General features: G+C 43.1%; 1 protein-coding gene and 1 pseudogene across 2 annotated transcripts in view; one reads left to right on the top strand and one right to left on the bottom strand.

Moving 5' to 3' along the window:
• The window catches only part of opcml (opioid binding protein/cell adhesion molecule-like), a gene marked incomplete at its 5' end in the record, with an annotated part of 95,947 nt that overhangs the window by 55,872 nt on the left and 14,593 nt on the right, over positions 1-25,482 (top strand). The window lies entirely within an intron of this gene.
• LOC311353781 (bifunctional 3'-5' exonuclease/ATP-dependent helicase WRN-like) lies at positions 163-24,220 on the bottom strand (annotated as a pseudogene). The gene is made up of 4 exons: positions 24,076-24,220; positions 22,365-22,417; positions 21,722-22,279; positions 163-285 (listed from the first exon to the last, which is right to left on the bottom strand). The product of its transcript is annotated as a bifunctional 3'-5' exonuclease/ATP-dependent helicase WRN-like (transcript).

Consider the following 25,482-nt stretch of genomic DNA (forward strand, 5'->3'; position numbering starts at 1 on the left):
ACCACCCCCCAGCCCCCTCCACCACCCCTACGCGGTTATCTACACCCGGCATGCTGCCGAGCCGCAGGAAAGAAATGCAGAGAAGGAAGGGGAGGAAAATTGCGAGGGGCGGTGGGGTCAGTCAACGTTTTCCTCTCCCCTCATTAACCACCCTCGCCGTATTCACACCCGCGCCGAACGGTCTCCGGACGGACGGCAGCCAGGGCGGGCGGGCACCGCCGCATGAATCACGGGGTTATTCCGGCCCCCGACCCCCGCGCCGGGACAGTGTGGCAGATGGAGCTGCTGGCACAGGTTTAGAGAATGGTACTCTGAGTTAAAGTCATGGGTTTTCCCTTTGATTTCTTCTTTTGTGTGTGTGTGTGTGTGTGTGTGTGTGTGTGTGTGTGTGTGTGTGTGTGTGTGTGTGTGTGTGTGTGTGTGTGTGTGTGTGTGTGCGCATATATACAGAATGAACAGTCACAGCTGGATAAGGGAGCACCTTATCTGGTTAGAGACACAGTAAACAGTAGTGCCATTTGTACAACGGAACACAGTCTCTGCAGTGGAGCAATGTGTGACACATGCCTTGGTAGGTGTGCAGTGGAGCAATTTCCACTGCACATACAACCATGCATGTGTCACACACAAGCATGTGTATGTGTGTGTGTGTGTGTGTGTGTGTGTGTGTGTGTGTGTGTGTGTGTGCGTGCATGTGTGTATGTACATGTACATGTCACTGTGTTTGGCATTTGGATAGGTGTAGATGGGGAAATACAGTCAAGCAGCTGCGTCTCCTTAACCAGCTCCCCAGAATTTCTTTCATGTTTGTTGTCGAAGATGTTGAAAGATTCCCTCCCAGATTATTTTAATTAGCCACATATACCAGCTGATATTGTGCTATTTCTTCTTCTCTGCTTGATATCGTCTGAGAGTTTCACACCAACATTCACACTCTGCGTCGGGCTACATGGCTGTGTTGCGCATGTTAGCCTTGTGTGATCAGTAAGCACACCTTGTTTTGTGTAGTTGGCGTGCTTCTTCTCACCAAGAAGAGTTTAAGACACACGGATTCATGGCCAAATAACAAATAAGATGAGGATGAGGGAAAAACCTCAATCCCCTGTCAACAAACTGGAGAAGCCATCCAATTTGGTCAGTCCTTTTAAGGACAAGCTTGTTTAATAACGCTGTCTTCTCTAAATTAGAAGAGCTTTTGAAGAGCTCCGTTTACCCATAAATAATAGCTGAGTTGATTGGCTAGCTAGCATTAAAACCAACATGCACAGGCCAGTGCGTACAGCCTGGTTCCCAGGGCTGTTTACTCAATACACAGGGCCCGTCACTGTGATGTTGTTTAGTTCACACTATAAAAAGCCTGCGCACCCACTTTTAATTCCGTCCACTTAATCTTCTTGGCTGGCAGCTAGGATTACAAGATATGTGTATTGGAGCGTGCATGGTTTAGTCAAGGTATAATACAATGTAGATCAATTCCTCGCATTAAGGCAGATCCCGTTAAATAGACGGCGGACGCGTGCGGCTCAGGTTCCTGCCGTACCACGGTGTGGCAGCGTGCGGCCTGTGACGCCAGTAGGAGTCGATAAGGTTTGATGGATCAGCATCTTGGATACTGCAGTCCTTATTTAATAGCAAAAGACACCCAGGCAGTCATTTAGTGTCCTCTTGGGCAAGGCAGACTAAGTAGTTTTGTGTTTAATATTCTCAAAACTCAACAGCCCTCACCTCCCTGTGTGCATGTGCTTGCGTGCGTGTGCCTGTGTGCGTGTGCGTGTGTGTGTGTGTGTGTGTGTGTGTGTGTGTGAGGGTTTGCTGTGTGTGTATGTGAATGTGGATGTAATGCTCACAGTGTGTGTGTGTGTGTGTGTGTGTGTGTGTGTGTGTGTGTGTGTGTGTGTGTGTGTGTGAGAGTTCATGTGTGCTTGCGTGGGTGTGCCTGTGTGTGCGTGTGTTTCCCAGCATGCCCGTGTGTTAGGAACCTTAGAAGGCACATTCCTGAGGCACAGATCAAGGCCAATTCAAAGTCGTGGCGTTGAGAAGACAGCCTCGCATCCACAGGCCTCAGCACCAGATACTCGGGTCTCCTGGAAATAAGAACGAGTGCTTGTCTCGACAACTCCAGATGAGCTTGGCAAAGAGTTGGTTGTAGAAACGAGAGCCTTTTTAATGAAACACAAAATAGGAAAGAAATATGGAAAGTCGTCTAATACCTAAGAGAGAGACAGTGGAGCAACGTGGGCTGCAGCAGAATGCAGCGGTGTCTTCAAAGCCCGCTGGATTCTTTGTGCAGGACTTCCACAAGGGTAGCCTTGTTCTCCTAGTGCCGTACACTGGGGATTCTACGTGCTGGAGAGATGCATGCTATCGACATTAACTTACTCCCTGCTATCCTCTATAAACAGTCCACCTCAGTTATATAGGCAGCAGCGCAGGAATAAGTTGTTGCTTACCAGGTAGGTGTGTTGGCTCCAGGCTAGATAGTACTGTGTAGTCGATACTGGGTTGATGTACTCTATTGGGATATTGGGCTATTGGGATGTACTCTGTACTATCTGGATGTACTCCTTCTTGCGATGATGTGTTCACAACACGGATGTACTCTAGTTCTATACGTGTATAGTGTGTTATATTGTGTAAGTACTGTGCTGAAGTACTCAGTACTATACTGAGGTGCCTGCCCAACACTGATGTACTCAGTGTTAGGTTAAAAGCTGGTGCTTTTTTCCCAAACACCTTAAAATAAGTGCATTCAGCAATAAACCCAAAAAAGTGTGAGTACATACAATTTATAAAATAAGCAAACTGCTTTTAGTGCTACATTACAGAAACAAGAGAGAAAAAAAATATATATATGGGCCAAGATGCAGTCTGAACAGATATTGGTTCAGCCTGTCACAGGAGAGGGCTGGCGTGTCAGCCGTCCGGATGTCAGTGGGGAGCTCGTTCCACCGTTGTGGGGCCAGGACAGCAAACAATTTAGATTGTGTTGAGCGGCAGCTGAGGCCCCTCGTACAGAGGGAGCAGCAAGCAGTCTGGCAGGCGGAGAGCGCAGTGTCCGGTCCTGGGGTGTGTGGTTGACCGTGTCCTGGAAGTAGCACGGGCCAGGGCTGCTCACAGCATGGCAGGCAGGGATCAACGCAGACACATGTTCAACAGCCAAATACTCAATACTCTACTGAGGCTCCCAGTACTATACTTATGTACTCAGTACTGTATTGATGTACTTGTTGCAAGTACTGATTCAGTCTGTCTGCTAGTTCCAGGCTCCTGACTATGGGAGTCAGTGGGGCTGTCCATGGTCCTTGTCCTGACTTTGGGAGTGAGCAGTGCTGTCCATGGTCCTGACTTTGGGAGTCAGTGGTGCTGTCCATGGTCCTGACTTTGGGAGTCAGTGGTGCTGTCCATGGTCCTGACTTTGGGAGTCAGTGGTGCTGTCCATGGTCCTGACTTTGGGAGTCAGTGGTGCTGTCCATGGTCCTGGTCCTGACTTTGCAAGTCAGTGGGCTGTCCATGGTCCTGGTCCTGACTTTGGACGTCAGTGGTGCTGTCCATGTTCCTGACTTTGGGAGTCAGTGGGGCTCTCCATGGTCCTGACTTTGTACGTCAGTGGGGCTCTCCATGGTCGTGACTTTGGGAGTGAGCAGTGCTGTCCATGGTCCTGACTTTGGGAGTCAGTGGTGCTGTCCATGGTCCTGACTTTGCGTGTCAGTGGTGCTGTCCATGGTCCTGACTTTTGACGTCCGGTGCTGTCCATGGTCCTGACTGTGGAAGTCAGATGTGCTGCCAATGGTTCTGGCCCTAGAAGTCACCAGTGCTGTCCATGGTGCTGATGTCCCTGGATTGTTAGGACCACTGGGTTTTAGGCGTGTATCTGGGATGCATTAGCTGGGTCTGGTAGTATAGTGGCTCCTGGTTGGTAAACAGCCGGTTGTACTCATAAAACGATATGTGGTAGTTGAAAGAATAGCGATAGAAAACATTCACTTATGCCTGTCTCTGTGTGTCTGTGTGTGTTTGTGTCTTTTGTTCGAATCACACAGCATAGAAACATCAGGGAAATCCAAAGGACATTTTTGAAGTGTGTTTTGCAAGGACAATGCTAAGTGAAAAAGCGCCACGAAACTGAAGATAAATCTATCCCCATTTTGGCGTTGTGATTGACGTAACAATTGTGGCGAAGGTGGATGGCGCTGACGTTTGACGAGTCCCCCGATGTGACGCTCAAGCAGAAAACACTCATGGCGTCTCTCTTTTTCGTTTATTCCCCACGCCGTCTGTCTCCCAATGAGACAGTGTTTGACAGTTTATATTAGACACGCAGATACCACTGTGACGGATGAAAAAAAAGAACACATGTCCTTAAAACAGGTGTTTCTTGGAAATCTGTGGAGAAGAGACGAGACAGAAAGAGAGAGGTGCCACTTTAAAACCCTCCTCCCACCGTGCAAACAATGAATTCCCCACGGGTCCTGTCTGAAGGGGGTTAGGGGGGCAGGGAGAAGACATATAGTGTCGGAAAAACGGGCCTTTAGAAATGCCACAATTGGCGGTTAATTGAAGCTTCAGAATCTCTATTGTGGCCCAAAAATGTTGAAACCTGCGGTAGCTGATAAAAGCAAGGATTCCAACAATGACCCTTTTATTGGCTATGTTTACTTCAAAATAGTGCATGCTGTTTCCCCAAAACTCTTATTTGGTCAATATGTGGGAGCACTGAGATAATAACAAGACAAAACGTCACTTTTTCACAGTCTGGTATGGACTCAATAATTGTACGGCCATCTGATTTCTTCAGACTACAGCAGGTGTGAATCATTTCTGAACCACGCAATCATAGCGTGAGAAAATACTTCCCCAACCCAATTGAAACAACAAGATGGCCAATGATTTTCTTATCAAAGAGATAGTTTGAAGTGTTGAATGTTGTAATCGTCGTACTTGGTAATTTCATAAGGATAAGGATAATTGCAATTAGGGATGTAACTGTATGAAAATTTTACCTCACGGTTATTGTGACCAAAATTATCCCGGTTTTGATAGCACTGATAGGCCTACGGAAACTGAAATAGTTTAAAAAAAAGTGTTTATTATATTTATTTACATATTATATTATCAAAAGTGCAACTTTTAACATCAAAGGAACAAGGGTTCAGCATGTAAACAGCTTATTTATCAGGAACATTTACAGTAGTGCAGGTTTAATCCAAACATTCAAGACATAAAGAACAATATGTAAACAATTACGCTCCGTCTCCCGCTGACACTTCCTCCGCAGATCGCCGTGACAGCGACCTCCTCCTCTCCCCCGCCTTCCCCCGCTCAGCGCCCGGCTACAACCGATAGCGGGAGTTGTTTTGTACTTTGACACTTGTGTATAAATACTACTACGACAACGACGACTACTACTACTTAAGACAGAGGGATCTGAGATCTGGTTAATTTCCCTGCACATCAGGCTTGAGGGAAGCCCTATATAACGGAGTTAGTAACTGAATTACTCTATAATAAAAGTAACTAGTTATACCAGGGAAAGTAATTATTTGCGTTACTGTAAAAAAAAAAGTAGCTTTGTAGGATGCGTGTGTCGTTGTGGGATGCTTCATTAAATTAGAGTTGCTTACAACGGATGTCGACAAAGTCTTTGCTCCTGGACATAATGTTCACTTTACATGCACATTCTTGCCTTTGACCTCAATGAATTAGAAGTAGTGCTTATATCTCCACCTTGAAAATGCCAACTTTTCATCGGATTGCTCCGGACTCGCCATTTCTACTGCTTCATCGAATCTGTTTGGTGTTTGTGTGTGCTTGTGCGTGTGGCACGCGTATCCTGGCTTGTGTGTAAAAACACTGGCTCCGATTGGCTACCATGAAACACAACTCTGCCTTAGTCAATCATAATCGCTTATCTCGTCGTTAACCCCACCCGGTCTCCGTCCTCACTAGCAGTTTGTGTGTGCAGCCAGGGGTGCGTTCGGATTACACAGTTTATCCGTTACTGAAAAAACAGAAAAAAATAACGGCGTTACCTAATGCCGTTATTTTAAACGGCATTATTCCAAACACTGCTCTGATGAAGCGCTGGGAAGGATTTAAGCACACGGTTTCCACACCGCGGGCGCGGTTATCCACCGCGATAATGATTTTATTTGAAATGAAAACGGTAATCGTTATTGACAACATTTTTATCGCGGTTTACCGTTACACCGGTAACCGTTACATCCCTAATTGCAATAATTATTGCGTATAATCATGCTGGCCTTATCTTTCATTGAACTTCCTTCTAAGAGTAGCTATACAGGCTGTGTTTAGATTGACTTTTACTTCTGAAATCATTGATGATCACAAATAAATATATAAATACAAAGCCATCCAAAACTAAATCCAAAACCTGCCTAGCTTCAATCAGCACACAAATCTCTTAGATGTTAAGCCACAACGGCACGTTTAATCAAACATAAAGTATCTTTCTGTAAAAGAAGGCAAGGCAAGGCAAGGCAACTTTATTTATATAGCACTTTTCATACACAAGGCAGACTCAAAGTGCTTCACATATAAACATTGTCATACAATAAAATAAAACAATAGTTAAGTAAAAAGTAAAATAGATAGAAAATAAAGGCAAAGTTTAAAAAAAACATTTTAGAGAAAGTGAGAAAATAAAGGCAAAGTTAAAATAATAAATATTTAAGATTTAGCAGAAAGCTAAAGCAAACATAGAACTAAAAGATAATCGGGTGGCACAGCCACAACGGCTGGACTCTCCTTCCACCCCAGCCGAGAGAGCCCTGAATGCACCTTGGAGCAGAGCTTTTTAGGGTCTGCTCTCCTTTGGGCCTCAGGTGCTCTGCATCACGTTGATTGTCTCTGGCCGGGTTGCCACAATATGTTAATCCTGTTCCAACTTCCAAGTATATTTGGCTAGTCACTCACTCACTCACTCACTCACACACACACACACACACACACACACACACACACACACACACACACACACACACACACACAGCATCTGTTATCTGTTATATCACATTATTTTGATTTGCCTATAGGGAAAGCACAACACAAAACAGACAACCAACCCACACACGTCCACAGAGGTCTTATCAGTAAAGCAACGCACACAATGATGTTATTTCCAGTGGTGACTGCCTTTTCTTTCCCTATTTATCAAATATAGACTTCAAATGTGGTATCTTATGTCTGGACGCAGATAGGACGGCTGTCTTTAAAGCACACACTTCCTACACTTCCTGTGGGATCAATCTCAAGCCCTGCCACATAACAAACATTATCAACACATACTTTGACAGCATTTGCAAAATGGAGACTCATCCCAGGGCAGTTTACCCTTTTCCTGTTAGGCGGGGAAAAAGATATCATCACATTCAAAACCACATAACAGGAGTGTCTGTGTAGATGCCAATTTTAAAATAGCTATTGCTCTGATACACATACGCACTTACGAATGCACACACACACACACACACACACACACACACACACACACACACACACACACACACTCTGAAAAACACAAACACACACACACACATACAGACTTGTAGACACACTCATACAAATGCACACCAAAATCACCATGGTACTTTGATTGTTATGCTCTATCACTGGGTATATCTCAGAAGTACAGAGAAGCAAAATACCAATTTCAAACAAACGCACAGTAGAAGGACGGGTCATGAAAAGAGTAAAGTTGAGGAGTTATTTTTGGCTCTCCATCTGGGACAGTCATCAGGAAACACACTTCCAAGCAGGTCTGCCAAAAGCCATAACAGTTGAATATGCAACCGCAGTAGAACACTCTCGCCTCGCAAATGACAGCAGAATGGAATCAATGTTTCTGTAGACTCGGATGCTTCTTGACTCAATCGCACACTCGCTAATACAGCCACTAACTCATTCAGCCACTCCCTCGCCAACCCACCTACTACCCACCACTCGCTCACTCACTAACTGGTTTGCTGACATACTGCCGCACTACACACCCACACTACCACACGTGCACGCAGACAAACTAACCCGCTTGCTCTATCACTAACTTGTGCTCTTACTTATGTGCTTACTTACAGACTCTCTAAAATGTAATTATTGTGTTTTAGTTCTATAACAGTCTATAACACGTTTCAGTGTGAGTACGCTAGCTCCTTCAGAGTCCCAACAGATGTTTATGTTCACCCTGTGAGTAATTACACTTTAAGGAGCTGTGTACTGCCATCATTTGTTACAAGGACTGTACAGGAAATATAAAATGCGATAAATGTCCCTATTCGACCTCGCTGTCAGTGCAGACTAACCCCTAGGTAAAACGTTGCTCCTTCACTGTCGTGTAGTGTCAATCTTATCCAGGCGGGGTTGAATCTAGCCCACTCTTATGAAGTCCACAAGGTTTATGGTCACTCTCTCTCACCAAGGGTTGTATAATTGTATTACACTACAGTTCTTGGCCAAGTCTTAGAAATTAAACATGGAAAAAATACATCCTCGTCCTCTTGGCCTTGTAATAGATATCTGAAGTCTGTAGAGATTAAAATAAGTCAGGCAAGCATGAGGCCTCAGTAACACATTTTTTTTTCTAAATTTAGCCCTCGCAATCATTTGAGTTCCCTCAAATAAAACAAGGAGTAAATTGAAGTGTTGCAAGTATCAGTATATGCTTGTGTATTGGGAGGTTTCCCAGTGATAACAAGCTAATCACATGGCATTATGCTGCGCTAACATTTGGCATCAGGAAGTATTGCTTTTGAGTGGTGTCAAGGAGGGGCAGCTATTTCATAGAACGCATTAGCCAGTTTAATTGTCTGATTTGTTTAACATTTGAAATTATAGAGCTATGAGCAGATTGCAACTGGCAACTGATGACACTTCCCTTTCCCAAAAGGACAAAAAACAAAACCACATTTCCAACATGTTTTCGTTTTGTGAGTCGTTGAGTGAAACTGCACATATTTGGCGAGTCTTTAGGTTAGACAAAAAGGAAAACCTGTCTTTAAGTATTGGAGTGAGACACGGCAAAGTGGAAAAGCACAGAAAGCAAAGACTCGCAATGAAAAATATCTTGAAGTCACTCGAGGTGAGCAAGTTAAATGTTTCTGCTGCTCTCGCTCTCTGTTTTGGAATCTTTTTGTTGATGGTAAAATATGTACCGTCTCTATGCTGTGACAGGCTTGAGCTCCCGCAGCAAGCCTCTCTCCTTCATTAGAGCTCGGAGCTTGATGTTGCAGTCAGTCACGGCGAGAAGACAAAAACACGCTCACTTAACGACAAGGCCACTGGCTTTGCCGAGAGACACTCCCCAGCTAAAGAAGCGTGACAAAATTGATATTCATGTTTTGCGGGTGTCATTCGAGACACGGCACAAAAAGGGTTTTTGTTTAGCATTTTTTTCTTCACTTTTTCGAGCATTGAAATGCAGACCTTAGCGTCGTCGGGATATGAATTGGCAGCGGCAAAATGTGTTAACTTCCCTGACTTCTAAAAACCATTAGATAAATTCAAATGTGTGTGTCTGTGTGTGTGTGTGTGTGTGTGTGTGTGTGTGTGTGTGTGCATCCTGGCATGTGTGTGTGTGTGTGTGTGTGTGTGTGTGTGTGTGTGTGTGTGTGTGTGCTTATGTGTGCTTATGTGTGCTTGTGTGTGTGTGTGTGTGTGTGTGTGCTTATGTGTGCTTATGTGTGCTTATGTGTGTGTCTGTGTGAACTTCTGTCTGTCTGCGACTTTTCTGTTTGTGTGTGTGTGTGTGTGTGTGTGTTGATTCATGGACTGACGGGAGGGGGGCTCAGACGTAGCCCCACTAATTGGAAAATCCTGTTCCCAGTGTTCCACGCTGCGCTGGGATTGGTCGGGTGTCTCAGCCTCAGCCGACACCAACTCGTTTCCCCTCATAAGTACAAACACTGGCAGAAGGAGCAGAGACAATGGCGTCAGCGAGCACTTTTTTTCTTTCTAACACTGCGGTGCAAGTGGTTCGCTATTTCACAATGGGTGATCCGAGAAGGATTCATAAGGTGTTAATTAACTGGCCCCGAAATGGCACTGTGTATTAATAGCTGTTCCGTTGGAGTACTAAGCGAAAACGTGTTTGAACGCATCCGTTTTCTGTTTTTTAGGGGGTTTTAATAACTAAATGGGAGCACGGCATTCATAATTTTCCATTTGACGCGAGGCCAAAAGGACTGAGAAGCACTCAGCAGCAGTCTTAATGCTGCTGAATTCTCCATCAGGCTTGCTTAATAGCATGATTGGCAATTACATTGTAAATTCATCGTGAATTGCATTCAATCTCTGTGTAATAAATCGAGCATAAGCGAGAAAACACTGTGTTGTGTTGTGTTGTGTTGTGCATTGTGGGTGGTGCGGATGTGGGACCACATGGTGCTAATTGTTGTGCGCTGAATGGGCCAGGATGTCAGGAAGCTTTGTGGAGAGCACATGGATGTTTGTCACAGTGGTGCCTCAACATAACCAAAAGCAGAAAAAAATTTAATATAGGAACAATTTAAACACTTCTCATTGAGAGGGTCTGCCAGCCACCGGTTGCCTGGCCTATGTTCTTCAGGGGGATTGAAATGGCACAGCGAGCATCCTTTAATTTGTAAACGCTCTTCCCAACTCCCAAGTGTGGGAGTGTGGTGTGATATTTGGCTGTGAAAGGTGGCAAAGTCAAGTGCGGTTTGTGGATAGTGCCTAAAAGTGTGTGTGTGTGTGTGTGTGTGTGTGTTTCAAAACCAAACAGCAAACAACAGAGTGTCTATGCTCCTTTTCTCAATGTGAGTGGGCGCTTTTGGGAGTGCACGAGCAAGTGTGCTTGTGTGCATATATGTGTGAGTGTGTTTATGTGCATGTGTGTCGCTACTGCTTAAATCAGGGGACTAAGAGGGCTGAATCACCCACCTACCCACACAATATAAATATATATATATATATATATATACAAACAATGAGTGCATTTAAAGAGAACACAATTAAGTGAAAGAATGAAAACGAGAAACACACCCTCAATGGGTTTTACGTAGCCTTGTAGCAAACAAATACCAGTCCTGCCTTGGCTGAGCAGTAATTGATTTCCACACGGCCTTTCGTGGTTAAAAAAAAAAACAGCCAAACAGCTCCTGCTCTCTTCTCTCTCACCAAATCCGATACAAAATATGAAATGAAGAAGAAATCCTAATCCCCTCTCGTCCAGCCGCCTGTGCAGATTTCTGTTTATCTAACACCCGTTATTCAGTCTATTTCCGAGCTAAACTTCCTTCTTATAGCACTGATTGGTCCTATCATTTTTACCAAATCGCAAGATTAGGATGGTCCAACGAGGCTGGGTCTAACAGGTGAAAAAGAAAGTGAAAATAAATAAGTTGCTTACAATAGCAGCTCAATTTAAGTCTTAGAGAGGGGGGGGTGCATTGCTGTTTGTTTATTAAAGCATCCCCCATAAACTGACAACACGGTGGTCAGCTAATCTCTGGGGTCCACACATAAGGCATAACGTGTTTGTTAAAAACAAAATCAATAAAAACAATGACACAGTTGTGGTCACACTATGATATTCAAATAACATTCATTCAACATTCTATACATTCTGAAACCATCCATCAAAAACGACAAAGAAGATGAGCATCATTAATTTACAGTCACATGACATACAAACAGAACACTGATGTAAATGCAGTGAATGGTGCACCCTCCCCCAACCTCATGTCCAGGACATCCTCTCTCAGCTGGGACGAGGCGGACGTCTCCCAGACAGGTGCAAAGTGTTCCAGCTGAATGGCTGCCGCTCCCATGTCCTCCGTCATTAATCACAGACAAACGCTGCTAATCCCCACCTGAGCCCCCTTCATTAATAACACAGCGCAGGATGCTGGTTGGCTGGTTGCTGGGGGGGGGCGTGAGGGAGAGAATGGTTGACCAGTCTTCCCCTATCTTTTGACGGAAGGTTTTGCAGGCTGCTGCCGGCTAATGGGTTTGCTTCGTGTTAAATCCTTATGGGGTGGATGTTGCATTTTGTTGCTTTCATTCAGAGGCATCTAAATGAGAAAATGTACAGGATTGGGAAACGTGTGTGTTGTGGTATCGATGGGAGAAAGCAGAGATTGAAAAGATGTATGGAAACGTTTCTAAATGATGTCCCCTTGGTGGAGGTTTTGCTGAACATGTTCTCTTTTTACAGCTGAGATTAAAAAACAAATGAATTGTAATTGCAAGTAGAACAAACAGTGGTCTCTGCATTTGCTCACCAGGGTCGGTGGTTTGATCCTGAGCAGTGGGCAGCCACAGGGCAGCGACCGAGGACCTATTGCAGGGCTGTTGCTGGTGTCCCGGTCAAGGGCCCTGGCAGGACTAGTAACCTAACGTGTATGTCTTTGTGGTGTGGGAGGAAACCCACGTCAACACACACTCCAGGAGCTTCTTGTTGGGAGGCAAATGGTGCTAAACGCTGTGCCATCGTGCCAGCTTTATCAATAAAGATTTAGGTTGTTGCATTATGCAGCGGACTGAGTGGACGTGTATTTTGTTGCTGTAACTTATCAATACATTGATGTCATTATAACAATTCATTTATTTTCCATTCAAGCCAATATGAATTTGTGTAACACATCAGCACTCTAAAAGCATTAGGGGAAGATATACAGTGTAATGCATTATTGACCCTAAAGCTTTTATATTGCTCGGGTTGTCGTTTTTAATCAAATCCTTCTCTCAGTGTGCATACTCTTGCCCTATACACCTTTCATCCTGTGTGCTTAACACAGCCTTACTCATTCTCCAAATTTACTTGCTAAAACATAACTGAATAACAGCATAAAATTATCTTCCTGGAGTGATCAGAGATCAGAGGTTTTATTAAAATTGTGTTTTTGTGTTATCCATTATTGTTTTGTACGGAAGCCCTGAAAGGCTACTTAAAAAATAGATGTGCTAAAACAAAGTTTTCAGAAAAAGAATATGGGACTGGCTAAAAAACCAAGCAAGCAAGGCCCCAGCTCTCCTTCCACACAGAGAAGAACCAAGCAAAGGAGAAGCAATTATCGGCCTGTAATAGCCAGAACTAGGCTAATTGCATCGAAACATCAGCAGTGATAAGCCTAATAAATATACCTAAGAGATAAGAGTTTTAACTTTTTTTGCACCACACTGCATGAAAGTTCTGCGGGGGCCTCATGTGCGTTCGGTGGGTTGGATTGAAGGGGTGAAGGCGTGTTGCGCATGCTGCACTGGTAGGCCTACATGGATGTGTCTGATGCGATCGTTGCATGGATCGTAAATGATAAATAGGCCGACCCAATTAGAGAGGTGAGTGTGTATGTTGTGTGTGTGTGAGATAATTTGCTTTGTGTACAACTCATGCACAACCTTCTTCTTTTTTCGCTACAACCATACTACCACAAAGACCGGGGGCCTCATTTATCAACAGTGTGTAGAAAATGATCTAAATTCTCCCTTACGAATGAAATTTAGGATGTGCTTAAGAAAAATAAAATCTGTATTTATCAAACGTGCGCAAGGCTATCGTACGCACATCAGTAAGTAATCTATCTTGATAAATCCCATCTGTACTTAAGTACCATGCTCGTGCACAATCAGATCACTTGCATTCAGAAACGCCTCCAATTAACCATATATGGTCACAGACTTCCCTTTCCTTACCAAGGAAAGGGAAGTCTGGAGCCCCCTGTTGGAGCTGCTTCCCCTGCAATCCGATCGGATAAGCGGTTTGATGATGAGGATGAGGTCACAACACATCCCTTTATCAACCATGTGAATGTGTTTTCCCCTCACCGCTGTGAGGAAAAAAAAAAAAAAAAGAAAAAAAAAAGAAAATAAACTTCTCCATCACTAAAATGGAAACACTCATTCAACAAGGTTGAATTAAACCCAATGTTACTTTTTGGCTAACTTAGTGCAGGAGGCATTACAAATAAAAGAAAGGTAGCTGCATGGGAAAACGTGACTGATGCAGTTAATTCAGTTGGGTCGGGAGTCACAGCCCACAGACGTGAGACGTCTGCAACTCGCCAAGCAGATCAGTGCGATCTTTGAAAATGCGCTCCCTGTGGAGAGCAGTTTGCTAAGTCTTCCAATAACGCAAGATAAGCCATTGCACTACATTTAAAACCTTTTTCATAGCTGTCTTTTATAGGGTTTGACACCAATTTGTCTGTTTGAAATTAGACAAAGGAGTAATTTAATGTTTTCTAATTAAAGGAAACACATATGTGGATGTTGATTGCTTCATGCATACGTTGACACTCAATGCTTAAATGCTTTGCTTTTTGCTTGTAATATCGCTATTCTACCACTAGATTCGATCCGTACGCAAGGTCAGAGCTGTGCTTAGATTGACACACATTCCTAAGTATAAGTACATCTTGGTAAATTCCATACTTTGCGTGCCAATGTTCGGACGCACTATTTACGCACAAATATGTGCGTAAGTACGGCCCCTGCTGATTATTTATCCTTTTTGTGTTTATTTTTTTGATATTTGTTCAGTTCAGCAAAGGCAGTACTCATTGATTGTTCCACAATGAAGAAAAGGATCAATAAAGACAGACCGATGTATACATATTATAGTACAACCATAGAACCAGGAGGAGCGCTTTAGCCATGCTCAGATTGCTTGCAAATAAATGTATTCCAAACAACTTTTCGATAATTATTCCAAGGGCATGTTCACTTTTCTTTTGAATCAAATGCATTGTGTAGGCCTACTTAGAAAATTTAAAGAAAAGAAAAATAAACATTAAAGAAAAATTCCTATATACATATAGATATGTTTTCTTCAGGGTTTGTTTGTACGAGATCATGCCCCTGTAATCCTGTAAGGGCCGTGCTATTGTTCCTTCTGTATTGCATCAGGCAAGGCCTTCGCCAAGAGAAAAATAAGCCATTTATACATAAGCCTCCTATTTCCACAGAAACCTCCTGAAAAGCGAACGAGACCTCATTTTCAAGGGACTAAATGGATTGCGATGATTCATTCACCACTCAGCATAGTTGACTTTCAGTGTTAACCTTGAGCCCAACCAGGCCATTATTTTGCTGGTTAGCACACCATAACTTTTTTTCCCCCAAAATTCGCTCACAGGAAGACATGTCTTTTAGAGTGGTTGAGCGTGACATATTTCTCAAATTGTTTGCCGCGGTAATACCTGGCACCGGCTCTATGCTTGTTTGTCTGTTTGCTGGGGAAAGAAGCAATGCCGCGCAGGGCATGTTCCTGTGAAGGATATTTGACCTTGCTATTGTCAATGCTCCAAAAAAAAATGCTCCATTTTGTCCTATCCAGATTGTGCCAGACTCACCCCAGGGTGCATTTTATGATAACAAAATCAGGCAATTTTGCAGACGTTTTTTTCCAAAGCAATTAACATTGAATTAAGATACATGTTATGAAGGAGCAGGGAATGGTTATGATCCTTGCTCGGTGATCCCTAGTGATATCTATAATAGAAGAGCAAATAGTTGGAACAGTGGTTTAGATCTTTGGTTTGGGAAAACTGAAGGCCAGGGCCTCTCTTTAGCGGTTCTCAGAACAGTGTGGCTCTTTAGAAATGCGAGATCCGGAAGTGGGGAATTTACCTCAGGTCAAACAAACAGGTCTTGTATCTCCAATCTAGAACATGGCTTCAGTTTGGAGTCTGATCCCATGGACACAAGGTTTTCCTGTGATATTCATTGCGAAAAATCTCGCAAGTACCCCCCACAGGGTCACTTACATTAATTCAAATCCTCTTTTCAGTTACACTAACCCCAACATTGAAAATGTTGGGGTTAGTGTAAGTTATTGTTCCCAAAAATGACTTTCTTGTATTTGTGATTCTGTATATCATAATGCTCAATCTCATAAATTCCTAGTCTGTATCAATGTTTTGGTGGTCCACAAATATGAGTCTATATAGTTTAAATAGCTTGATGACTGCATCATAGGCAGGAATAGCCTGTGGCATATTGCAGGGGAGTGAAAATAGGGAGTGAAAATAGATGCAGTGAATGCAAAAAAATAAGTATAACTTATCTTTCCCTCCCACTTTATCAGTCATTGCCAAAAAACATACTATTTTCCACCTCCGCCCATCGCTCAGAGTTTATATCCAAGTTGATTCAAATATCGCCTTTAGGAAGACATTGTTGATATTGTTTTTCGCACTGAAAAACGTCTTATAAACGAAGCCTTATTCAATCAGAAATAGACCCCAGACTGGCTCAACACTCACATACAGCAGGGCAGCACAGTGGATAAGTTTGAGTCAGACCTTTAAAGAACTCAAATCACTTCACAGATGTATAAGCAGCTGTGTTTGTAAAATAGCTCATAAATAATGCAGTTGTTCCTCAAATGCTCTCCTCAGGTGAGCCCAGGGAGAGTGTCCAGGCGGTACTCTTACCCAGGCGCTGGGGTCCTCTCAGGGCGGCTGTTATTGTTGCATTAGTGGGGCCTCTTGTATGGCCTGAGTGAGCCAGTGTCGGGGACACTTCATAACAGCGTTCGTTCTCTGATTTAATCTGCATTCTTAATGTAAACAGTGCTGATGAATGGGAAAAAGACGCCTATTGATTGGCCATTGTCTTTCAGGAAAGGTCATGTGTTTGAAGTGATTATGTCAAGCCAGGGACAAACTGGGAAAACGTCCACTGTTAAACGGGTCGAGGGATGCTGGTCGAGCAAAGGGTGTTGTTAACGTTGCTAACATTATCAAAATCATGGCAGATTTTGGCTCTCAAATTACGCTGGTATTGTAGAAGCAGAGATAGTAAGTTAATGTCCCTATACACACACACACACACCAACACATTCAGTCATCAACAGGGGCACATCTGTTTCCCCAGCCAGACACACATACTGTGTGTTGTGGAAATAGACCACAGGATGTTCTCTGCACATTTCTATTCATATGTGTACTTTAGTCGATGTGTCACGCAAGTTAAACACGGGGCCGGTGGGGGAAACCTTGGAAGGATGTTAGATCAGTTGCAAGCTGAGGGGAGTTATGGCAGGCTCCTGTTCCTATATCAAGCAAGGTAACGCAGAATTGCTGCCAAGGATATATTGCAAGGAGCAGAATGCATTTCATACAATGTGTCCGTTCCCTTTATGCCACAGGTTTTGATGGTCACCTATGATTATAGTAATCGTATAGTAATCATGGCATGCATTAGGGTTGAATAAGGTCAGTTATATATCGATTCATAGGTAATTAGTTGCTGTTGTGTGTCGACATGAGCCTTTGCAATAGGCCTATGCAATATCCATATCCGTGTTGGTCTTCGTTGGCCGGCACTGTGCCAAAGATCATTGATATTTTCCCATCAGACGCCTCGGAGTCACATACAGGGCTGGACATATTGAGCTTCACAATGGGCACAGTGTGAAGAGTGCAGAGCAAGTTTACACTCTCATCAGCAGAATTACATTGGAAAAGATGACACAACTGCCACGGCTCTCCGTATGTCAACCAGGGCAACGGCGCCGTCACATTCAGCACTACTCCATAGTAGCAAATATCCTGAGAGCCAAGGCAAGACATTGGGTTTAGGGACATTTCGTTTTGCAGACTTACAAACAGCTGACTTGTTGGAATGGGACTCTTTGTTTTGTATATTGTAATTTTTTATGCGCTGCTGAGAAGGCAAGACATTTTATCTCTATATATCGAATTAAACTGTCCTAAATCTGTCATATAAGGAGGTGGAGGGGGGGGGTGAGCGTTTCCTTTGAATAGATTTGTCTTTTTTACTTTTTTGGGGGGGAAAATGTGGGTCATCGCCAAGCAAGAAAATGCACATGAAGGGCCCTATTTAGATGGTCTAAAATGCAAGTGTTTTAGAGCAAAACGGAAATAGCTTTGTGGGCGGTTCTATGGCGATGTTGCTATTATGACGGCGGATAAATGAGTCTTGCGCCTGACGCAAATCTGAAATGGGTTGGTCTGAAACCCGTAGGTGTGTTTTGGGCGTAACGTGCAATAAACCAATGAGAGTGCCATCTCCCATCCCCTTTAAGAGCCAGCACATTTGACTTGACAAATGAGTTGATATTTTGACAGCTCGTTTGCAATCTCCGCTGAGACAGATGCATGACCAAATGAATTTCAAACTTCAAATGGCTCAGTTTTTGGCCAAATAATAGGCCTAATTCACATATGGAATAGCATTTTCTTCTCCAACTTCAGAAACACTGAGTCGTCATGTAAATTGCAGCAAAGACAACTTAACACATATATGATATGCAGACACGGTCCTGTGGCTGCAACTGTGGGTCTATTTAATGATATGCGGCAATACATTAACAAACATTGTTTGTTTCCAGTATTGTATACATTATCGTTATCGACTTGTGTTCATAATATGCATGTGTTCCCCCGTTTATATATGCTACATCGCCTTGGACTGTATTATGCGTTATGTTTAGTTTGCGTGTGTTTAAGCAGATGGGTGCGCACACACACGCGCACCAAGCATCACCCGCATTCATTCATTCATTCTTTTAAACACTCACTCGCGGTAAAACTATGTTTACCCACGATCAAATACTCATCAATCCTAAAAGTTATGGGCTTGTATACGAAGAAAATGTGTTTGCTGTTCGGTGTTTGCAGATGCATTGATTTGAAAGTACAACTGGCCGCTGTATCAGCTGTTCTTTCCCAATTCATTCAACCAACCATTTACCCTAAAACAAGATTTTGTTTTGGAATGCTGGAATATACTTTGCTCGAGTTTATTATTATTGTTATTATTATTATTTTAACGCATGGCATAGCCTACTATACTGTGTTCATTCATGCAGCCCCTATGGAGAAAAAAAAATCCACAAGCATGTGGATTGTTTCCACAATCCACATGCTATTTCTATGCAGTTTTACACATATGAACAATCTTTGACATCATAATATTTAAATTAGGCTAATCGTTTGCATGTTTGTGCTGTGTATAGCCTATGTGTGTGTAAGCGTATGTTGCAGTTCCGACCTGCCATGGCACGTCAAAATAGCAACACCAACTGCGCTATCCGCTAACTGCATTTATACCAGGATTTTTTCGTCAAATTTTTTTTGATTGGTAAAATAGCAAGTATCATTTGCACCGGAACACGCCTCTGCTTTTTGCAGACACGCCTCTCCAGGCGCAAGTGTAGTGCCACCTGTTTGCTGCGGGGGAAAATCAGCTTTGCGCCTAGTGCAAACTAGCAACGATACATGCGTCGGTGTATAAGTCTGGGTGCAAGATAGGGCCCGAAGTCTTTAAATCAAATGCATTATGATTGAATTGAGTTGATGAATTGAATGAATCCATGATTCCATCAGCTCTTTCCATCCTTGAGCCATTTTGCCATTTTGAAGTGACTGTTGAAACAAGCGAGTACTGTTTTTTGAGATGTAAACTGCATTTAAGAATTTCTTTCACTTTCTGTATGCATCCTTGCAAAACAGTCCTTTTACATCAAGGCAAATCAGTGTAGCTATGAGTTGATGTACTTTACTCCTTGTCTGTTTGTCAGGCTCAGTGGCAAATTGTCTGATGGCACAGTTTACATCTTTATATCTCCTCATTAAAGCCAATGAAAGCAGCCGTAATACATCTAAATGAACTAGATCTGTTGTAAGCAGGTACTTTCATATGTTGGAACAGGGAAGGCATGTAGTGCTCTAAATGGGCAGCAAGGGCTTAGGGCTGGAGGTGGTACTTGTTGTGGGTGTGCGTGTGCAGGTGCAGTCGTCTGTGGGTGTGGGTGAAGGGGTTGGTGCGGGGCGGTGCTGCGGGGGGATTACTCTAAGCCTGTCGATGTTTGACCCGGGGGCTCAGAAGGGAGTGTCTTGTGTGTATCAGTATCATGTCCAATGCGTGCAAGGAGAGATCAATGGTGCTTGGCCTATCGATTCATCGAGAGTCACGTGAGGGGGCGAAGACACGTGGATGTAATTATAAATACGGAGAAAAAAACCTGGGCTAAATGAGATGGACCATGGATGGATGAGGCCAGAGAGGGGCCATCATAAAGAATGAAACCTTTGACTTTCTGGGACTCTGGGACTCCTGACAGAACTTGTGTATTTGCACTGGATCTGATGAGACGTGGTCTGATTTATGTTATGACCAACTCAAAGTTTAGTCAAGAATTATTTTACTAGTTTGCTGATGGCAATGTTTCCACTTGAAGGAAATGTGGGACAAGTTAAATATTTTACTGACGCGATTGAAACACAAAAACGCCAAAGCTTCACTTCATTATTTCATCAGTGCAATTAATGTGATATATTTTCTAAAGACGGCTCAGCAAGTCATTCAATACTCAAAAATATCTCCTGCAAACCGTTAACCTGACTCCGCCAGATGGATTGATTCGCATTTGCTCAGCATATCTGGGAACCTTCCGTTGGAGAACTTTTGGGAAGGGGCGAAAATACTGGTTAGCAGATTGGATAAACCATCTGTCTATCACCACCTATGTTGGTGATAGACGGGCCAAATCAACCAATCAGATCAACAAAGCATATGATGTACTAACAGAGCCTCGAGGCAAAGCATAGCTTGTTAGCTCAGCAAGCAAGCAACATGTCGGTAAAGGATATTTGCCATTTGTCTAACGAGAATTTACGTATAAAAGGCACACTTTCAGGTGTCCGGTCCATATATTCCAAAAGAAGGATCCAAGAGAAAAAAGCATTAGTTAAGCGGCTAACAGAATTATGGCTACCGCTCGGTCGGATTTGCATTTTGCATGCTTTGCTTCTGCTTGCTTGGTAGACAAGAGAACGAGTTCGCCATTTTTAGAAGATGGCAAGAAGCAGAGAAAGAAACAAACCCAGCAGAAGCATCAACCTTGATCGTCACGTCAAACTTAGATTAAAAAGAGAAACAAGTGTACCATGTGTCATTGTTTTATTCCTCCTCCTCATCCTCCTCATCCTCATCCGCTTATCCGGGGTCGGGTCGCGGGGGCAGCAGCTCAAGCATTGTTTTATTATCAAATAGTAACAAATGCCAAACTTTGTTTCACAATGATGCAAGTATCATTAATTCATCTATGTTAACAGGTGAAAATAAACAGTTTTGAGCAACAGTGACACACACTTTTGAGCAGCTTTAATCAATTGCATTGGTTCAAGAAACTGTACATGGCAAAGTAATTTCAATTCTTGACAAAATACCACAGCTTAGGTTGAGTTCAGGTTGAGTAATATTCTGAGTTGTTGTAAGAGACACTAATGGCCTGCACCTGAATGGTGGTGATAGTCTGAGTCTGTGCTGCTGTGTTGGGTTCCCATCTCACTTAAGTCCTCATTCTCATCAAAATAACCAGTGTAATCAATGTCTGGCTCTGTGAAACTCTCCTCCTGGGAAGTAGGCTCTATATCCAACTCAATATACCAAAAACATCACTAATTACTAGTAGGATTTCTCTTGCATGTCATGCTCTAAATACTGGAAGTTTGCTAACAATGTAAGCCAAGTCAAATATGTATTCGCTGTGTTCTACCACTGCCTCAATAAGTTCAGTGCTAAATCCTGTACAGGCTGACCTGCTAGTGAAGAGACAAGCAGTGTTAACTAAAGAGCTCCTGTACTCCTCCAACATATCCCGGACTAAGGTTTCATCATCTGTTACCGCTCTACATTTCAGATCAATGCAAACATCTGGTTCTAACAACTCATGTTTAGGAATAGGCTCTCCACAAACATCAGATGCACATGAACATACGGAGTGGCAATAGGTACAGCACAGATGTCCTGGCTCAACACTTAAAGGGTGCTCCTCAAAATGGCTGAATAAAGCTTTTCTAAAGCAGCTGTGTGTGCCTGTGCCAATCACTCCTGCAACTACTTTATCAACCTTGACAGACTTTTTGATAACATACAAAATTGCATGTGATTGCAACCCATTTCTGCCAGCCCGTCCAACCTGTTGAACAATATCCTCCTATACATGACAACATGTGAAACATTCAGAAAATTCAAGCCCATCCCGAGAGCTGTTGTTGCTACAACAACTCTGCAGCTCCCCTCTTCATTAAACGATGCCAGCACTCTGTGTTTATACTGCGTGAGTGTCTTACTATGAAACATTCCTATCAAAAGCCTTATGATCCTGGTCCCTGTCAATCCAAGCATCTTCGCCAAGTTCTGCTTTAAGATAGCAGAACACCTTCCCTACTGACTTCAGTGATTTGCAATAAATAATGACGGGGGACATTGATAGTGCCTTATCTATGACCTCCTTCACTACCCAGTCCATGCAGCTGAAGTCATTGGAAGGAACCTGTGTCAGTCCAAGCCTGATATTTGTCCTGTTTGGGGTAACAGTCACTTCAGTTGCATTGCAGTTGCAGTTGCAGCTTGGTCACCCGGCCTCTGTTCTTGGTATCAGCAGATGCTGTCAGTGCTAACACAGGTGTACCTGAAAGACAAACACACATAATAAGAAAAGGTAGAAACACGATGGATGACTACAGAGCTTCACTGCTTTGGCCCCCAATAACCATTTTAACTAGCTCAACTTCTTTTGCAATGGATCAGAGTTCTCCCAGCCTCCCTGAAGGCAGCCTCCCCTTTTGCACCCTCTCCCCTCTCTCCAGAAAGAGATCCAACAATGAGTCTTACTGAGTAAAGGTTAATAACAACATGCATAGAAGCATTTACAGCAAGGGCAATGTTAAGTTAGCTAACGCTAGCTAGCTTATCACTCTGGATAGGTTGTTTGGCGTTGACATACAACATAAATATAGACGCTTATGTAACATACAAAAACATTTTATACTTTTGTGACTGTAAGCCAACGTTGCTTATGAACAAATTGCTAGTGCTTGTTCTCTAGCTAGCTAAGTTAGTGTAGCTAGTGTTAGTTTGGCTTCAAGGACTTTGTGGTTCTTCTAATGCCATTGTTTAACATACAATTAAGTTAGGTAACGTAGCTAACGTTAACGTTTTTAAACTTACCATTTGTATGTGACATGAACCTCATCAACGAAATCCCGAGCAAGTTTTCACGGTACACTTCTGAGGAAAGCATATTCCTCCATTTCTCGTTAAGTAACCAAGATTCAGGGCTACCAAAAACCAACTGGAATCGGCCGTGGAGGATGTCTGTGTCGTTCATTCCTCCCAGCTGCATGGCAGAGACTCCTTGCTTCCCAGCCTCTTCGATTTGATCTTCCATCAGGGCAACCTACAGAGACACTGCCACTACTATGGGATTCTTGACCTTTCCCATTTTCTTCACGACTAGCGGAGCCAATTGGTAGATCAAACTCTATCCGAAACCAGTCGGGAGAAGAGCAAAAACATATTTTCCTCTGAGAAAAGCCTCCAGTGAAGTTTTTTGCTCTTCTTTCAGTAAAGGAAAACTCACTAATTCTGATGAAACTTGCTACACTCATCTCATCCGTGGAAGCTGCCATGTTGTTTAGACTGAACAGTCGCTTCTCGTTGCGTCACACCTAAACCCGCCTCAAAACCAACGCTGATTGGCCGGTCATTCTGCGATTGGCTCCAAATTTTCTCTATCGCAGGTTACCAGACTGATCTGCGAGTAAATACAATGGAGCTCGCGAGATCAGGATGGTCTCATGAGGCTAGCAAACCGTGCCCATTGAATTAACAAAATGCAGATCTTAACAAAATAATATGTAATATATAAATGCATTGAGCCTCAATATAATAGCGTGTAGGAGAGCATATTTTATTACAAATGGCACAACACACATTGATATGCAAACACAAAGACCACATGATGTGATTAGTGATAGATCAGTGATAGACCACCTTGTGGTCCTGTTTGCCTGTGGCCCTGAAGAACAATATCAATATCCGGAATGGATAGGCTTATTGAGCTAGTGCAATAACTAGAGAATATTGACAAATCCAACAGTTAAGTGCTAATCTAGCTTCCTAATTCTTGTTAAGCGAAATGAGTACATTCATAACGTTAACTTGTGCGACGTCTTTGAAGGATCATATCGGTTGGACTAATGGGAAGAATAACATCATGTTTATCCCACAGACCAGTCCATAGTGGTGTTGGTATCAAAAGCTTAATAGACTTTACCTCTTAACTACCCATCACGGCCAATGAGAGGTTCAATAGGCACAGGGAACTCCGGAGGTGGTGTGGGGTCTTTTTCCCTGCATCAGACCCTCCATCATTCCTTGCACTGGAGCCAGCACCTCGGGCCCGTCGCTCGCTGTTGTGATCATTTTTCATTTTGTCGGAAACCAATGCTACAAATGGGTGTGTTGGAGTATAACCAGCACTTGTTTGTAGCTGTCGGTCATTCCCAGTGCGTCTCCCTCACTCAGCTTCCAAACATGCGAGGAACCTGGTGCTGTGTGGGCAGTACAGTTTTTTTAAGAGATATATGTTTGGGATTAGAGGATAAACTTTAAATAAAATTGATAACATTTATTTTTTGAGAAGGATTTGGAGTTAACAAAACACTTTAATAAACATTAAAAAAAGATATGTTTTGTGTGCACTCAAACTTCTTAATATCTTTGGGAAATGTTTTTTGGCAAGCCAATCCTCTGTCAGGCCAGTATGTCAGCATTTAGTTATTGCTTTTCTTTATGACGGAGCACAGCGGCAGATAAAGTGTTGAAGGTTAAGCACGGCTTCTTGGACGACTGGAAGTAAATCTGTGTTGAGGCCAAAGCTGCAAATATCAAATCAATAAACTGTTTTACAATCAGTTTGACAATTCAAACTTAAAGAAGCCAGGTGACTTGGCATCAGGAAGCTGGATTAAAGTATTTTGTCTTTGAAAAATAAGCTCTTAATTAATTCAGAGGAGGGTGTCCTAAGCTATTGCAAAAAACATTTTTAATTTGGGACAAAAAAAAATGGCTGCTGTCAGACCCAAGTTGCGAGGGAACAGACTTCCGCCAGTTAACCTTGTAGGTGGAGACAGCTGTCAGAACACCTTTCAGTGAGCGCCCCCTGAAAACATGCTATTTATTGTTAGGACTATGTCACGTCACCACCAGCAACTCTTCCAACTGCATGGCCTTGGTTCCGAAATGAGCGTGCTCACTTTTTGATTAGTTCTCCACTCAAATATGCACTGTGTTGCATAACACAGTGCATTAATACTTGACTACACAGACCTCTAAAGTGATAAATGTATGCCTTTGATCCGGGAGCCCTCTCTAGCCCTTGTTCGGCCTAAGCAGTGAGATCATAATACTTTTGTTTCTGCAACATCAGCCGCCACCAACAGCGACCTGAAGAGCAAAACCCCCTGGGCATACTCTTACAACACTCCCCTCTAAGAGCCATTGAAAAAAATATATATAAATCGCCCCAACATTAATGAACTGTTCAATAGTAATAGATTTTTGTTCACCTCCTTGTCATTAGAGCAGTGGCTAATGGCTTGTTCTGTCTCCTGAGAGGGCCCCCGGCTCCTCCTCCCCCAGCTCATATCACATCATTACCGAGACATCCTCCGATGCACCTCATACGCCTTC

The sequence above is a fragment of the Micromesistius poutassou genome, assembly GCF_964030765.1.
Source record: "Micromesistius poutassou genome assembly, chromosome: 10".
Classification (NCBI taxonomy): Eukaryota; Metazoa; Chordata; class Actinopteri; order Gadiformes; family Gadidae; genus Micromesistius; species Micromesistius poutassou.